The sequence below is a fragment of the Anastrepha ludens genome, chromosome 4 (assembly GCF_028408465.1).
Source record: "Anastrepha ludens isolate Willacy chromosome 4, idAnaLude1.1, whole genome shotgun sequence".
In the NCBI taxonomy this organism is placed as follows: domain Eukaryota; kingdom Metazoa; phylum Arthropoda; class Insecta; order Diptera; family Tephritidae; genus Anastrepha; species Anastrepha ludens.
This window is the reverse complement of record NC_071500.1, coordinates 63,141,000-63,158,928: the sequence shown is the minus strand read 5'-3', so window position 1 is coordinate 63,158,928 and position 17,929 is coordinate 63,141,000. Positions and strand designations below refer to the sequence as shown.

The 17,929-nt window shown below is 36.9% G+C and overlaps 1 protein-coding gene across 2 annotated transcripts in view; it reads right to left on the bottom strand.

Annotated features, from left to right (window-relative positions):
- Nucleotides 1-15,326, bottom strand: part of LOC128859580 (protein tipE) — a 39,206-nt gene extending 23,880 nt beyond the window's left edge. The window contains exon 1 of one of the 2 annotated variants that reach the window (XM_054096506.1): nt 14,982-15,326. The gene's annotated coding sequence lies outside the window, so the exon portion shown is untranslated. The remainder of the gene's footprint in view (nt 1-14,981) is intronic. The other variant, XM_054096507.1, reaches the window with a different exon arrangement.
- Between the last annotated feature and the right edge of the window lie 2,603 nt (nt 15,327-17,929).

The window sequence follows — 17,929 nt, the reverse complement described above, 5'->3', positions numbered from 1 at the left end:
CCAGGGATCATAACTATATGCTTTTGTTTTTAAAGAGTCAATAAATAACTTGTGCTTTTTCAGTTCAAGGTTAGACTTTTTTCAGTTAAATATAAAAGTTAAAGAAAGTACAAAGAGTTGCAGAGCCTTATATAATGGGTGCAATGCGCTCCCTTTCTACAGCAGCACTAGACAAGATACTTGACCTTCACCCAATAGTAGCTTAAAGTTCTGGAAAGAAGTCTGCACTTAGGCTATTGACAACAGGACGACTAGTTCAAAGACTATCTGGTCACAGCTAGATATGCAAAGGCTTAATTACTAAGGTTGTATTAGAAAAGGACGGATAGAGGAAGGGGCAACTTCCAACGCGCAGCTTTAACATATTAATATACGGTTCTAAAATGGAAGAGATGTTAGAGCCGCAGTATTCTGTTTTAATTGCATCTGTCAAAAAAAGACCGGGAATTGTTCAATAAAACGCAAAATTATTGTTTAATCATCAAAATTTATTTTGTCGCTTGCAAAATAGGCTCCATTCGAAGCAATACACTCATGCCAACTATTAGTCCAGTCATCACAGCACCTTTTAAATGCGTTTGAAGATATCTTCTTCAGCTTTTTCAGCGAATTCTCCCTACTGGCCTCTATCGACTCAAAGCGGCGTCCGCGGAGTGGCAATTTAAGTTTTGGGAAACGGAAAAAGTCACAGGGGACTGTATCCGGTGAATACGGTGGTTGTTCGATGATATTTGTCGAGTTTGCGGTCAAAAAAGTGTTCACAATATGAGCCTTGTGAGACGGTGCGTTATCATGATACAATATACATGAATTTTCGTTCCACAAATTGGGCCGTTTCGTAAGCACATTCTCTCTCAAACGTAGCGTAAATTCCAAACAATATTATTCACCGTAGAACCATTTGGAACGAACTCCGAGTGCACAAAACCAAGATAATAAAAAAAACGAGTAGCACGACTTTCACTTTTGACCGACGTTAACGTGGTGTTTTGGCTTTCGGCTCATGTGGATAGCGCCGCCATTCAGCCGCCTGTTGACTGGTTTGCATGTAAAACTAATATACCTACGTCTAATCGCCTGTTATGATGCGTTGGATAAACGTTGGGCCGGAATTCACTTGCTCAAGCATGTCTTCAGCCTTGTATGTCTTCTTTCGATGAATTTTTTGACAGAAATTCAACTCTTTTGGAACGAGTCGAGCAGCCACGCGACTCCTCCGAACTTCTGCAGTGACAGTCAAGGAGCCATCAAAACAATAGCAACTGTCAAACTCACACTGCGTACGACAATGCCGGAATACGATGGATGAGCTAGGAACCGAAACAAACAACCATCTACTTCTTTCCAGGACACAAGGGAATTAAAGGAATCGAGGAAGTGCATATACTAGCTAAAGCAAGCGCAAATCTTGCTGTAGCTAGCAACGCCGGTATCCAACCTCCTCTCTGCAAACAATAATTCAAGAAGCGAACTCAAGATATGAAAGATATAAAGAAAAATGATAGACACAATGTCAGATCTAGGAACTGTACATCGTACAAGGCCCAACTAAAGATAGTACAGAATGATACGTGCACAATATGCAACGAAGTCAACACGAGAGGAACTCTGGAACACCTACTCTGCCACTGACCTGCACTTAGCAAAACACGAATAAACTGCTTAGGTTTCCATTATTTCCAACCTTAGAAAATGTGGCAGATCAAAAAATTAGCAGCGTGCTTAAACCCAAAAAACCTCATCAAAGTCGGTCAAAGGTCAAAGCTATGCTACTCGTTTTGTTGGATTATCATTGTGTTGTGCACTTGGAATTCGTTCCAAACGGATCTACGATAAATAAAGAATATGGAATATTATTTTGAAGTTATGCGAAATTCCAGAGAGAATGTGCTTACGAAACGGCCCAATTTGTGGAACAAAAATTCATGTATATTGTATCATGATAACGCACCGTCTCACAAGGCTCATATTGTGAACACTTTTTTGACCGCAAACTCGACAAATATCATCGAACAACCACCGTATTCACCGGATACAGTCCCCTGTGACTTTTTCCGTTCCCCAAAACTTAAATTGCCACTCCGCGGACGCCGCTTTGAGTCGATAGAGGCCAGTAAGGAGAATTCGCTGAAAAAGCTGAAGAAGATATCTTCAAACGCATTTAAAAGGTGCTGTGATGACTGGACTAATTGTTGGCATGAGTGTATTGCTTCGAATGGAGCCTATTTTGCAAGCGACAAAATAAATTTTGATGATTAAACAATTATTTTGCGTTTTACTGAACAATTCGCGGATTAGGGATTAGATTACCCTTCGCGGGATTAAATTACCCCCCGCGCACGCTGCTTTGAGTCGAAAGATGCCATTAAGGGGTTAGGGCTTTTTGCTAGTCATTTGCTATATTTTACAAAAATAAAAACATAGCATGACTTTAGCAAAATTTAAAAAGTCCCTTGCGGTGATCATCACAAGTCCTTGAAGATTCATCTAAAATCAATTTTTAAAAGCAATATAAATTTTATTGAAGTCTACTAAGCGGTTTTTAAGTTAGAGTAATGATCAGTTCAAAAAACATAGATTTGAGAAAAACGCTTTTAAAGTTTTGCTATCTGTTTCGGAGCGCCCGAGCACCCGTTGTTTGTTGTTGAATAACTCGAAAAGTATCTGTTGGATTCACTTCAAATTTTCACACAATATTTTTAAGATATTATACTTTAAGAGAATGAAAAAAAAGATTTTTTTGAAAATTCTGACTACCCCTAATTCCTTAAGGAGAATTCGCTGAAAAAGCTGAAGAAGATATCTTCAAACGCATTTAAAAGGTGCTGTGATGACTGGACTAATTGTTGGCATGACTGTGTTGCTTCGAATGGAGCCTATTTTGAAGGCGACAAAAGAAATTTTGATGATTAAACAATTGCTTTGCTTTTTATTGAGCAGTTCCCGGTACTTTTTTCACAGAATGTATTTTGGGGGTTGCTCGATGCCTTTGCGATTGTCAATTCTGCAGCTTTTCTTACAGCAAAGACTTCTGCTTGAAAGATACTGCAGTGATCAGGCTGGCTGGCCATAAAACTCACCTTAGAATTAAACTCTTATTTTCACTTACTCGTATTAATGCTAAACTCTTGAAAAAGATTACAACAAAATGCTTGATTTTCAGTTTATTGACTTTAATATTTTCGTTTCAGTTGTAGCCATTTTCCTTTGTCTTTAATTTGTCGTTGTTGTATTTACTTCTTTTATTTCCCCAAAACACTAAAAAATTAATCATTTCTTATTGTTTTCATCATTACTTTGAGTTTTCTCAATGCTTTCAATCGCCAATAACAATGGATATGTAATGCAGTTCTTTGTTGTTGTTATTTCACCATTTACAGCCTGCTACGTCTCGAATTGCACAATTTAACCGACATTGTTTATGCAGTTGAGCTCATTGTGTACTTGCATATGTGTGTATGATGGTCGGCACTTGGCTTTCCCCATTGTTGTTGCCTTTGTGTTCGGAATTGTGCAAGGCACATAATATATATGTCTATGTGCATGTGTAGAATAATATTTAGTGCGTTTTATTCAAGACCTCTATTGTCTAATGCCATTTGTTTTTGTTTTACTTGTTTTACCAACAAAAACAATTAGAATGGTTGGCTATTGTTAGCATATCTTAAGGAGTTATTTGTATGCATGTAAATATTTTCTACACATTTACGTATTATATTGATTCTTATTTGTTGTCTTCAGAGTAGTTGTAAAACAATGTTTTTTGTTATTTCTCCAGCTGATCCTTTTTCTTTGTGTGTGTTTTTTTATTTTTAGAGTGATAGTCAGTCAGCTTTTGTTTTACAGTTTTCCAACCAAGTATGTTACCTACTTTAGTGGTAATTGAAGATATTCAAACACATATAACTTTCAAATGTTTTACGTCGGTTTACTTAGTTGGCTGCACTTGTTCTTGTGAGAAGTTTTAAAAGAAAATTGATGTGTAAGTCTCCTTCATTGACATAATAACCGCTTATGCGATTTTCCCGCAGCTTAACAAAAATCTGTGCTAACCGGTTCCGGTTAGTTATATTTTAAAACTTGCACAGAACTTTTCTTTCGAACACTTGGGTCACACACACGAACACACAAATGTTGTCATTTTCTGTCAAACTTCTCAAACTTACAGTTTAACATATGATGTGGGACCGTATACTCAGTTTATTTGTAATACTGATGCATTGAACTCGTGCCATCGTTCCATTCACAAGTGGAATAGCATTGAATGGCTATTAATTTGTAGAGCATAAATGTAGAGCACGATGTAGAACACAATTTGAAGAATACACTTCACCTAAATCCGTAGTCTTTAACTTACAACTGAAAGCCATCCTCAATGGAAAATTTCCTGAAGTGTCCGATGTTTTATTATTAAATAAAGTAGGCACAAGTTGATCTTTGTGTTTTTGTTATTACATCATCCCAGTGAAACAGAGGTGAATTCTAGTGGTGAATCGAAATCGAAGAAGGCCAAGTAACAGCCGGCCAGAAAAATAAAAAGAGCATATTTTTTCGATATCATGGTGCCATTCACAACGATAAGCTTGAAAACGTTACACAGAGCCTATAAAGAGATTAATTTGAAACACCAAAAAATTAAATAAATTAAGCCCAGAGAAATCGTATTATTTGGAGTGTATACAGGCATTCGAAAAACTTTAGATAAAGTGTAACGAGGTAAGGGAGTTTTTTGAGAATTAAAAAGTTTTTCGTGAATATCATGGTCTTTATTTCAACTTTTTTGAACGTAAAGGTCATCGCGACTTATATATTTTTTGAGAATTTCATATAAATTCCTTTTTATATATTTTTCATTTAAATGAATAGCAATGAAATGTTATATTTTTAAAGAGATTTAAATAGTCTATGCACATATTTAGTACATTTTCATTTCGATCACTTTCAGTATCGCGCGCAGCTAAATTTTACTCTAATTAGTTTGCAAATTAGAATTTTGTTTGTTTCAAGTTTTCTTAATTTCATCGATATTTTTCATTCGTATAAAATCGAGTGCTATTAATTTACGTTTTTCCAAGTATATGTATATATATTTTTTTTTTTGAAAGAAATATTTTTTAGATCAGTCTTCTTATTTGAAATTTTAGTTTCAGATTCTCCTGAATTTAACATTTTTTCTGCTGTAGTATTACGATAAGTATAAAGTTCTGACAAATTTCCGTTAGATATCTCGCGATGTGCAGATTGCAGCTGCACGAAGGTTTAGAAAAGCTCTTTGACAGTTTTGTGTTTGATGAAGCCAGTCATGTATTACAACGTAGCTAAATGAAAGTAGAAAAATGGAAATTATATTATTATGCTCTGTTTATGAGCCTAATGATGAGACAACGTCTCTTGTAGGCAATTTTTCGAAAGTGTCGATGAAATTATAGAAATCGCCTAATCATACCGGCATGTCAGCACTTATTCCATTGCACTAAAAATTAGCAAGAAATCCACTTGGACGCATTTCTATAAGGCTGGTCCTAAAGAAGAGGTCCCACTGTTCAAAAGCAGCTTTTAGACCGAATTGGCGAATGCAAACTTTGAAGTGAATGGTAACTGGCGATGGGAAGTTCTCATCCGAGGCTTTGTACATCTTTTCATGGGGAGGGATTTTTAAGTGGTGGGTCCCAAACCCAGCGCACAAGTAGTTATCCTGCGATGCTTCGCCTTTTCAAGTTGGCTCACTCGCGAACGGGTGTTCGTAAGCTACCCAGAAGATACTTGGGCTAATCCCGGAAGTTGTGAGCAGCTTGAAACATACGTAGGAGAATCGTCCTGGCCACTCCAAAGTGAATGGCGATCAGTAACTTTCCCCACTTGCATGGACTTCTACATATGGAGCCATCCTCTAATACCACAGAGAATGTGAAGATCCCGATACCCCAATCGTTTACGACAGAATTGTCGTTCCGCTACCCGACCATGACGAGGTGAGAATAGCGATAACGCGGTTAAAGAAAAAAGAAAACAAAACCGCGGGCGCCGACGGACTGCCGGCTGAGCTATTCAAACATAGGTGCATGCATCAGCTTCTATGCAAAATATGGTCGGATGAAAGCATGCCTGCCGATTGGAATTTAAGTGTGCTCTATCCAATCCATAAGAAGTGTGATACTGCAATCTGAGCCAATTATCACGGGATTAGTCTTCTAAATATCATATCTAAGGTTCAAGCCAACCAACTTATTGAACCTTATCAGTGTGGCTTTAAACCTGGAAAGTCTACCATCGACCAAATATTCTCAATACGCCAAATCTTGGAAAAAACCCCATGAAAGGAAAATCGACACACACCATCTTTTCGTCGACTTCAAAGCTGTATTCGACAGTATGAAAAGGAGTTACCTATATGCCGCGATGTCTGAATTTGGTATCCCCGCAAAACTAATACGGCTATGAAAGATGACGTTGCTGCTCTACACCAGCAGCGCCATCAGAATTGGGAAGGAGCTCTCTGAGCCGTTTGATAACAAACGAGGTTTCAGACAGGGTGACTCGCTGTCATGTGACTTATTTAACTTGATGTTGGAAGAGGTCGAACGAGTCGCAGAACTCCCATCAGAATTGGGAAGGACCTCTCCGAGCCGTTTGATGCCAAACGAGGTTTTAGACAGGGTGACTCGCTCTCCTGTGACTTCTTTAACCTGATGTTGGAGAGGATCGTGCGAGCCACAGGACTTAATAACTCAGGCACAATTTTTATAAGAGCGTACAATTGTTGGCGTATGCCGATGATATTGACATCATCGACCTTAACAACCGCGCTGTTAGTTCTGCCTTTTTCAACCTGGATAAAGAAGCAAATCGAATGGATCTGGTGGTGAACGAGGGCAAAACGAAGTACCTCCTGTCATCAAACAAACAGTCGAGTGCGCCGGGTATTGCCACCCACGTCACTGGATACAGTTATGATTTCGAGATTATAAAAGACTTCGTTTATTTAGAAACCAGCATTAATACCGATAACAAAGCCAGCCTGGAAATCCAACGTAGAATTCCTTTTGCTAACAAGTGCTACTTTGGACTAAGTAAGCACAAACAAAACTAACACTCTACACGGCTGTCATCATATCCGTCGTAACGTATGACGCAGAAGCGTGGACGATGGCAACATCCGATGAAGCGACGCTTGGAGTGTTTGAGAGAAATATTCTGCGCAAGATTTTTGGACCTTTTGCATGTTAGCAACGGCGAATATCGCAGGCGATGGAACGATGAGCTGCATGAGCTTTACGACAACGTAGACATAGTGCAGCAAATAAAGATCCAGCGGCTACGTTGGCTGGGTCATGTCATCCGAATGGATACAAACGCTCGGGCTCTGAAAGTATTCGATGCGGTACCAGGTGGTGATAGGGAGGAGAAGAACTTGGCTTCACTAGGTGGAGAAGAACTTGGCTTCACTTGGTCTGTCCAATTAGTGCCGGCTAACACGAGAAAGAAACGACTGGCGCGCTTTGTTAAACTCGGCCAAAATCGCGTAAGCGCCAATTAAGAAAAAGAAGGTAACTGGCGTTACAAACTGGGTTGAAAGGGAGAACAAAAGCCGAAATACGAAAACTCTTTACAGTCAGCAGCTAACTAGATTGAAGCAACGATCGACCAGAAGCAACAAAATTGGCAAACTGGTTGGGTGTTTTGTAGCATCAACACAACGTCAGAACGCCTACATCTTCAACAAATCGCCTAAGGCTCCGAAAGCTTGGATGGGAGGTTTTGTTATTGTAACAAAGAGTTGATCAAGTATTTTTTTACCAATAGGGACGAAAAAATCTTTATTTGGAAAGTTTTAAACAACTATCAAAATGGAAAAAAATGTCAAATAAGGCGACACATATTTGATATAAAACGGATTAAAATAATTAGGCCAATTATTATTCATTACCGAAATAAAGCGAAAAATTGCCCAGAACTTTTTCTTGACTAATACTACAACTTCATCACTTATTTGGATGTTTTTGCACCAGCACTATACCGATTTTCAAACGGTACCACAACTTGCATGAACGGCGGCACTTTTTTTTTAATATTTATATGAACATCTTCTTTTGTGTTATGTGCATATGTATAATCTATTCCTTGTAATTTTCATTGCACATGCCATATAACACAAGCACTACTCCAACAAATATGTATTTATGTAAGTACATACATATGGTTCTTAACAGCAAACGCACTCAACTGCACAATACATATAAATAATTATTAATATACGTCTATTAATATATCTGCTTTCCTACAGCAGTTGCCTCTTCACTGTCCTCACAACATACGCTGCAACTCCAAGAGTATAACCTGCAGGTCTTACCTGCCCATGGGCAGCAGCCTACTCAATATTTACACATGGCGTTTTTTAATATTATTTTTAGTTGCTGTGCTTTCTGTTTAACGCTTTTGTCTTTGTTTCTGTTGAATTTTTTGCCACTCTATTTCTGTTTCATATACTTTGCTGCCAACGTGTGTCAGTCGATATATGGTGGGCGTTCCGGATTACACGCTGCCTACCTTTGCACGCTATTTACCAGGAGCACACACTGATTGGGTGAACTTGAGGTGAACTTTATTCTAATTAATATTTAAACTTAATTTTATACAATTTTTGTTTGCTTTGGTGCCACTTTTTGTTGTTTTCTACGGCAATTTAACTTTATGCAGCACAATAATTCAGTGGATTTCTTTGTAAAGCATCTTTTGTTTTCGCTTCACTTTCAATTTTTATTCTCTTATTGGTGTTAACAGTTTTACCTTTTATGTAATCTACTCAATCACTTGGTCCTCGATTGACGAACGTTCGCACACTGGTTTGCTGACTCGCTGACTCGCTGAATCACTGACTCACTGACTCACCACTTGCCATTGCATTTATATTTCAGCTGTTTACAAATGTCATTTTTTCAGTCAATTCGCAAATAGCTACACCTAAACAACGGATTTGTATAGGCGTTATAAATGCAGACGTTTTAGTATGTAAATACCACTTCGCATCGAAACGAATCACGTTTGAATCCGGCACTGTCACCGTCACTGCCTTTCAGACGGTGAGTGTTACGAAACGGAAACCACGACCGCCGAGGTATGTCGTTTTAGCAGCTTCTTTCGTCATCAGCGCTGTTGTTGTGTTCAGTCGTGCACACGGTGGCTTTTAGGTGGCAGCAACGGCAACAGCGGCCACACAAAGTATTAATACAACAAACAGCAGAGCAGGAGTGAACAAGGGCTCAGAATCCAATAACAGCAACGGGCATTGACTAACGTCGTCCGACATGGTTTCGCGTACTTTTGAGTTATTTCGAGTACACTCAATGCGCCACTTATTTCCGTTCGATATTTTTTGTAATATTTGTGCAAAATTTCTCGTTTTAATTATCCTGTTTGGATATTTATTTGTCGATGTTTTTTTGTTTTTAATATGAATGCAGTTCAATACTAACAACCAATTTATACTAGAAATACATATATGTAAGTGCGCAAGCTACCCTGTGGAAAATGATTGTTGATGGCGAAAAATATCTAACTTTTAACTATGCATCCAGTGCATCTGTTTTAGGACCTATTACTTCAAAAGTAGATCAGAGAGGTCTTACGAATATCAACCTTGTTGTGAAGACAAAACCTGTCATACTGCTGTTACCGTTGTAAAAGTAAATACAGGTATCCCTTGTATAACGCGGTCTTATACAACGCGGTTTCGATATAACGCGATTTAGAAAAATTAGTCAGTACAACGCGAAATTTAGGCTTATATAACGCGAAGGGGAAAATACATAATTATAAAATCTGGTAACACTAATTTGCGTACCACATATTTATAATATGTAATGTATTTTTAATGTAAACCGGGAATTACCCTTTTTTGCCTTAGATAGATAGAATAGATATTAATCTAGCACCTTATTACGAAATTGAAAAGGAGCCAAAAAAAACCACCCACCAAAAACTGATAACAGATTTTGCAATTATAAAATCAGTAGAAGAACCACAAGGTCCCAGAACTAGTTTCTTATCCAATAGCGAAAACTATGTTAAAGAAATATCTTCTGATGAAGCTATTGCTACCCCAAAACGCCCACGCGCAAAGATCTTTGAAGACAGTGAAATAGATTAATTACCATATGAAGTTTGAAGAATAACAATAAAGTTTTTAATAAACCTTTAATTTGTTTTTAAATTTTTTAATGTGCACATAATTATTTAAATTTTGTTTTTTGAATTTTAAAATATGTATGTACATATGTATTATTATTCATATCTTGTGTTTTTAATTGTATAAGAAAGTCTGAACTTTAGTATTGAGTTGAAATATATGTGCATCTGTTATTTTATATGTATTTTATTTAAAAAAAACCTATTGGAACATAACCCCCAAATTTATATGAAAACAATGTTTTAGATAACGCGGAATTACATAACGCGCAAGTCAATGGCAATTCTTCTGGAACGTAACTATCGCGTTATACGAGGGATACCTAGACATATGACTCTAGAAGTGATTTCTATTGATAGTTCGAAATGCTAGAACATTTCCGATTGAGGTATGCAAAAATTATTTTTCGATTCTATTATAACCCACTATTATATTGGAGGTGAGCATAGAGCAGACGGGCACTAAAACACATGCCAGAGGTAATTGAATAAAATAAAATAGTTATCGGTATATGCCCATACATCTACTGGGAACGCTGTTGGAGTCACAGTCCTTAGCCGGATGTAAATCCGCGTCGTTCTAGTAACGTGGAACCGACTGTCAAGGGAATGACAACAACGGAATTGCTAGAGCCCGTGCTTTGCTATTACATTTAGCACTTTATTGTGCAAATAAACTACTTCGCCTACCTCAGCTTTTCGCCTTCATCAAAGAGGTATCGAGAATGCATATAATTTTTTGGACTTCCAATTATGAAAGTTATAACTAACTGGCTTGAGCAAATACAACCCTGTCAAATAAAGAGTTTTGAGAAGTAGCATAATTTTGGCCGCAGTCGAATGAGATAGTGCATGACTACTATTAGGAAGTGCACAGCGTCGAACCTCCATGCATGAAACAGGAAATGATAGCAAAGCTTTTTTTATTAGCGTTCGCCCTTTGGCAGTCAATGGCAAGCCGTCGAGTGTTTTCTGCGGAGTCAGCTTAAACTGTAGGTGCTTCCATTTGTGGAACAAAACCAAGACGCACACCAAAAATAGGAGGACGAGTTCGGCCAAATACCTGACAGAAGCGTACACGCCAATTATTATTAGATACTTTTTATATTTTTATATGCCCACAATACTCAAATTTGAAGAAGTATATTTACGCACCGACTCTGAAAAGCGATTTTGGCCGAGATTAACAAAGCGCGCCAGTCGTTTCTCTCTCGTGCTAACCGGCGCCAATTGGACACACCAAGTGAAGCCAAGTCCTTCTCCACCTGATCTTTCCAACGCAGAGGAGGCCTTCCTCTTCCTCTGCTACCACCAGCTGGTACCGCATCGAATACTTTCAAAGCCGGAGCGTTTGTATCCATTCGGACGACATGACCCAGCCAACGAAGCCGCTGGATCTTTATTCGCTGCGCTATGTCTATGTCGTCGTAAAGCTCATACAGCTCATCGTTCCATCGTCTACGATATTCGCCATTGCCAACGTGCAAAGGTCCAAAAATCTTACGCAGAATCTTTCTCTCGAACACTCCAAGCGTCGCTTCATCGGATGTTGTCATCGTCCAAGCTTCTGCGCCATACGTTAGGACGGGCATGATGAGAAGCATTACTTTATGAAAATGTTTCTAATTTATTTTTATCTTTTCCAAACTTTTCAAGATTTTAATATAGTAAATCGGTTTGCCTTATATCAGCGCGGCATACCTCAACGAAGTGCTTTGTTCATATCAAAGGGTGTTAAAAATTAAATAACAAATTGTTCAAATTTTCATGTTGGAATCTAACTTGCTGCTTAAATGTAAAGGCAATGGCATTACATTCACATTTACTCATACATTCACAGTTCATCATTGTCTTCGTCACTGTCAATGACTTTGCGAAGGCAGTAAATTTGCCAAATTATTTGACGTAACTGGCAAATCCGGCGACGTTTCTATGTACATAAGTCACGAAAGAATCGAAGTCAGAGTCAGAGTAATCTTTATGAAATGATTCTAATGGCGATTGTATTATTATAGTTAATGATAAATTGTTTTTTTTATCAGAAAAATTTTCATGAAAGAAATTCACTCTGAACTTTGTTATTGCCTGTCGAAGGGCGACCACTATTAGAAAAGTCTTTTCTATGTCTTGCTGCTTCACGTCCTCATTAGATTTCGAAGCTGGGCTTTACCGGATATATTGTTTGGTGAAGCCAGTTGTATATTATCAAAAAAGGAGATACAAAAATTTGTATGCATCCTTTAGTACCTCTGGCATCAAGGTGAGACGTCAAAGAAGACCGTTAAATACATTTTTGCAGTTTACTGGCACAATAAAGTGGCGAATGCAATAGCAAAGCGAAATAAAGTAAAAACCCCGCAAAAATGTTTACTTCGTCAGAAGAAAATCTTTTACAGAAAATGCCATAGAACAAGCCCATAGCTTGAATGTAACCTGTGGGGGGGACGCTATATTACTATTGTCTGAGACCCGCTTCTATACTTGCACTCAAAGAGCCGAAGGTTCTTACCTTTAAGCACTTTTTTATTATAGGAACTATGCGTACAGTACTTTATTTTAAAATACAAGAACTAGTCTCCAGTCTAAGCTATTTAATTGCCCCAATTGGCGTACATATCACCAGTATGGGGTGAAAGCCATACATTTCCACAAAAAATGCACTCGAGTGCCGGAGCTTTTTTGTGATCCCATCAAGTTATGCTTATAGTTTATTTCCATCGACCGTTTTTTATTCTTAAATTAAGTTAAACATCGCACTTAAATGCCTCAACTCTGATGCTTTGTTTTTGTATCGAAGTATATGAACTCGTTTTCAGAACGAAGTTAATTAAATTTGAAAGCTTTAACATAACAGTGAGACTAATATGAGTTTTTACAGGACATTATCTCAGTAATTTGACAGTATCTATACAAATGAAGGGGGGAAATAAATAATTTGCGCGTACACGTTTGTTAGGTGCTTGAAAGAACTCCTATTTGTGGTGTGCGTCTTGGAGGGACCTTCAAAAGGACTCCTTTCTAAGCAGACTCCGAACAGGAAATGGGGTTTATTAGGCGCTTTTTCGTGGCAGAAATACACTCGTAGTTTTGTCATTGCCTGCGAGGGGTGATCGCTATAAAAAATTGTTTTTCTCTAATTTTGCTATTTCATGCTCGGAGATTTCAGCTTCACACTCCCAAATGGTAATCACGCACCAACCAATTTGGCTACTGCAGTCAGCGGGGAGATACGCATACTAAATAAATGACTAGTTCCAATATTTGGAACATAACCAATGCTAACAAAAAATAAGCCGAAATCATGCAACTAGGAAAGGCGCTCTCAAGTAAAAGAGCGTCAAAGGTAAAGAACAAATCAGCTGTTTGTGTTAATTTTGTTTTATTTTGATGGAAGCGCTTTATATTTGTGAAATTTAGCAGAGCTCCTAATCTCAGTTAAATTCTTGATGGAAATAGAGAATTACCAAAATATAAGATATAAAAATATAAAAAAATCTGAATTTTGAGTCCCGCCACAATACTAAATTTCTGTATACTCTTTTTTTAATTGGTATGGGCTTTTGTTTACTTATTTGGATTATAGGATGATTAAAATAACAAGGTTCGATTAATGCAGAATAGCGACACTAAAGGTTTACTAAAAATTTATATCGAGTACAGAAGTGACCACCTCTGACTAATTGGCCTAGATTTCCCTAATAAGAAAAATATGCGAAATAAAGTCCACTCGAAACTATTTTATACTAAATATCAATTGATGTCAAGTCAGTCTCATTTCCCTCTGGGCAGTTAAGCACACACACTTGCGCTTGCACTTGTTCAAAAAACTTCACATTGACCGGGCAATTACTTTCGACTATTGTTGGAGGGAGGTGCTCATGAAGGTAGCATGCAATTATTTGCGATTTGCATGCACACATTTTCCGTTTACATTTTCCCCTTTTTTAGCGCACAATACTCCATTACACTTTACACTCCAGTTGCATCACACTAGTGGGGCGTATACGCAACATACACGTAATTTTCAACACTCATACACTCCGTGGTGCTTGCACACTTATACAACTATGCATAGTAGTATTGTTGGTGCATATTTAATATGTTCGCTAAATTATTAATCAATGTCGTACACAGTAAAAAACATTATTCTGTGAAGGTAAAAAAATTTAAGGGGTTATTTCAATTCTGCGCACTCCCTTCATCTTCTTCGGTTTTTTCAGTTAATGATTCTCACATATTTTCTATTAACCTCACTGGCCTTCTGTGCTTTTTCACTTGCGATTTTATATTCCTATTTATGTATTTTTTCACATTTTCCGTGCCAAACGAGCGCTCTGAAAATGTGTTTTTTCCTTTCATTCTTGATTACGCGCTGTTAATACTTCCTCCACGCATTCTTTCGTTTTATTTCAACATTCATTTTTACATTCTCAATGACACTTTTATTTGCCGCTTTTCATTACTTTTATTTTGTAAATATTTTATACACATATGTAAATTAACTAGATACATATGTACTGAGCACGTACTTCTACACATAAACACATTATATTAGTGCCGTTACTACATATAGCATCGCATGTATATGAAATATTAAAATACATATATCATTCGATACACATGCATGCTCACGTTCATATATAGATGGATGTGTGCTCAATTTTTGGTCCTTCAAATAATATTTCAACTCTTTCACTTCATAAATTTTTAGCAGATATATAGGAACAGTGCATAAGCAATTCATTCACCGCCCTTCACTGCTTCCACCATCCGACTACTCCAAACTCCTATATTACCACGATTCGTAGTCTTCCAACTCACACTTGTTTTCATAGTTTTTTTTTTTTATTTGGTAACTGCTTGTCTGCTCTAATCAAATATTCAATTGTTTTTGTAGAGTTAAATATAAATATTTTATAACATTTTTGTTTGTTATGAACTGTTAATTCTTTTCGCCCTTCTTCTCGGCTCGACCTGATTATATACTACGCTACGGTGTCTTCAGGTCGTGGTAGTGCTCAAGTGCAAAACAGTTTGCCACACACTACTCTACGATGGTCGGTGGCCATTTCAGTGGACCACTGCGGGCGTACGAATAAACGGATACGTACAAATGGCTAGCGTGTTAAACTATTCACTGAAAGGACTAACGCACGACTAGAATTAAGCAGCTAAAATACTTCATAAGCACAGTAACAGCCCAGGCGAAAGTATTTGAAGAGGCAGAGAGAGAGAGAAAAAGAGAGAGAACAAGAATTGAGTAGTAGAGCGCAGAAAAATTAAAACTAGCGTTGAAAGAGAGCACTGATTGCAAGGCTTTAGCGCTAAGTAAACATCTCCGTTTAAATAAATATGAAGTCTCTTGAAAGGTATCACATGACTCTGTTCAGTAATTGTGTTTGGAACGGGAAGTAGCGGTTGAAAGCTTTTGAGTTTGTTTTCTAAATTATATATAATACCTGATAGAGGTCAATGTTTAGATTATCTGAAGCGCAAAGGAATAACCGTCACTCTTATCTGTTGTATTTTATTTACCAAAAATTAAATTTTAATTCATTTCACAAGTGACAGTCCCAAACAATGAATTTCTTTATAATTACATTTGACTTTGAGCTGCTACGAATATTTTTATTGGACGTTTATTAAGTGTTTATTCATTCGTCGAAAATATTTAGTTATTTCTTTATATGATATTTATTTTCACTACTTACCATTTATTTATATCATTTTAGCGCTATTTATTTCTCCCGCATTATTTATTTTCCCTTTGTGCATCACCAGAAAATCAGATAAATTCTGTATTTTCATCGTTTCTCTTCTCTCACACTAAAGAAACTGATTATTAGAGCAGCGATCTCACTGTCATTTGTCAAAAAAAATATTTCCAGTTTATGATATTCCTTTCACACACAATCGCTTTATTCTTACTCCCAAACATTTCAAGCTCTTTTTCAACACTTATTAAAAATTTCATTTTCATTCAAACAAGTTTATTTACTTTTATATTGCCTCTTTACGTATACTCTCATACACTTTTTAACTGTCAAAAATTCCATTTTCATTCATTGCAGTTGACATGTTTTTCTCTTCTCTTTCATTCACGCATAGTATTCTCATGGTTATTCACAATCAGTGCGCATGGAAATTTTCCTTTCACACAAAGAAGACAGCCAAGCACAAGCGGAGGTAACTCTCTGGGCAACACTCGGCACTTATTGGTGATATTTCGTTATATTGCAAAGAGAGCTAGGTTTTCGGAAAACCCCTTTCTTGGCACAAAGTTCAGTTATAAGCTTTCTTTCTAAAACGAGGTACGTCATCACATGCTGTCCAAATATGCTTAAAGCCAAATTGAAGATTGGAAAAGCAAAGTACGTCGCTTATGCCCTTATTTACTCAAATCCCCCACGCCAGCGATGGCAGTAATTATCCGACGAAAAAAAAGTTCACGATTATTTTATTACTAAAAATAAATTTTTCTGCAAAAAATGAGTGAAACCAGTGGTTGTTGAGATAATTGGTAGTTTGTAATTTGCTTTCTGGATAAAAAATTAAAGTTGTTATTGATGTGTTGTAGACGGAGTTTGAAGAAGTGCCTTTTCGAAGATATTCTATACTACAAATTTATATTGCATGTGCGATGCAATATTTTATGGTGTCGATTTTTTATTAATTTAAAGACAAACAAAAGAGGGCGAAGAATAGAGCTTTGAGTACACCTCTGATTACAAGTAAGAAGTAGGATATGGTTTTATCAGTACATTCTGCACTTCACAAATCTTGAAAATCTAAATAAGTTTTTAAGCGTCAAGCTTAAATTATATCCGGCCAAGGACAAGGAGTAACAACTCTGTATGGGGAATGTTTTTGCTGCTACAACAATAATAACCACAAAGTTAGTTTCAAATCATGGAAAAGTTTTTGATTGCGAGTTTCCAAAATCAGCCACTAAACACCTTAAAATAGATAATGCATTCTTTTCAAAAATATAACTATCTATAACTCTTGAGATATATTTTTGTTTTTAATATCCTTTCAATATATTTCCTTCAGCATAAGGCATAAGGGTGGCGAAAATTGCTAATCGCATCATGACTAATTTCGACAATTGTAACTTGTTTTAAAAATAGCCACTATTTTACACATTCGAAATATAGTTAGAGAAACTCTCAAACTCGTTGAAGTACTAACAAACTAGATAAACGTAAAACCGAAATGAAATAAATGACTAAATTCATAATAACATTGTTCTTTTACTTAATTCTTAAAAGTGAGCTTAAGTCATGAAATGAAGAATAATTTTTATCCTTCGCGATTTACTTAGTTAATATTGTGCCAGCTTTCTCTGACCTAAACATTTGCGCGCACAACAAATCCACACAAACAATTTCACATGCACCGACATGCGTATAACCCGAAACTTCATCCTACTTCATATGACTCATTGATTGGTTAAACAAGATATGAAAAACAGTAAGTGAAGAACAATCGAAAAAAAGTTGGTCGATGACGTAAAATTGTACAAGAGGCAAGCGGTGTGAATTGTGAGCCTATACTCGTATGCGCGCTCTCACGACTTCCATTTTTACAAAAATATTTCACAATAATAAGTAATTACTCAATTCAAAAACTTACTCTCGCTATTTACACTCTTTCTTTCATTTTCTCGCGCTCTCTACAATTTCTGTTAACTGTACTTCTCACTGCTTACTATTGTATTTTTCCAAATAGTGAGACCTCAACA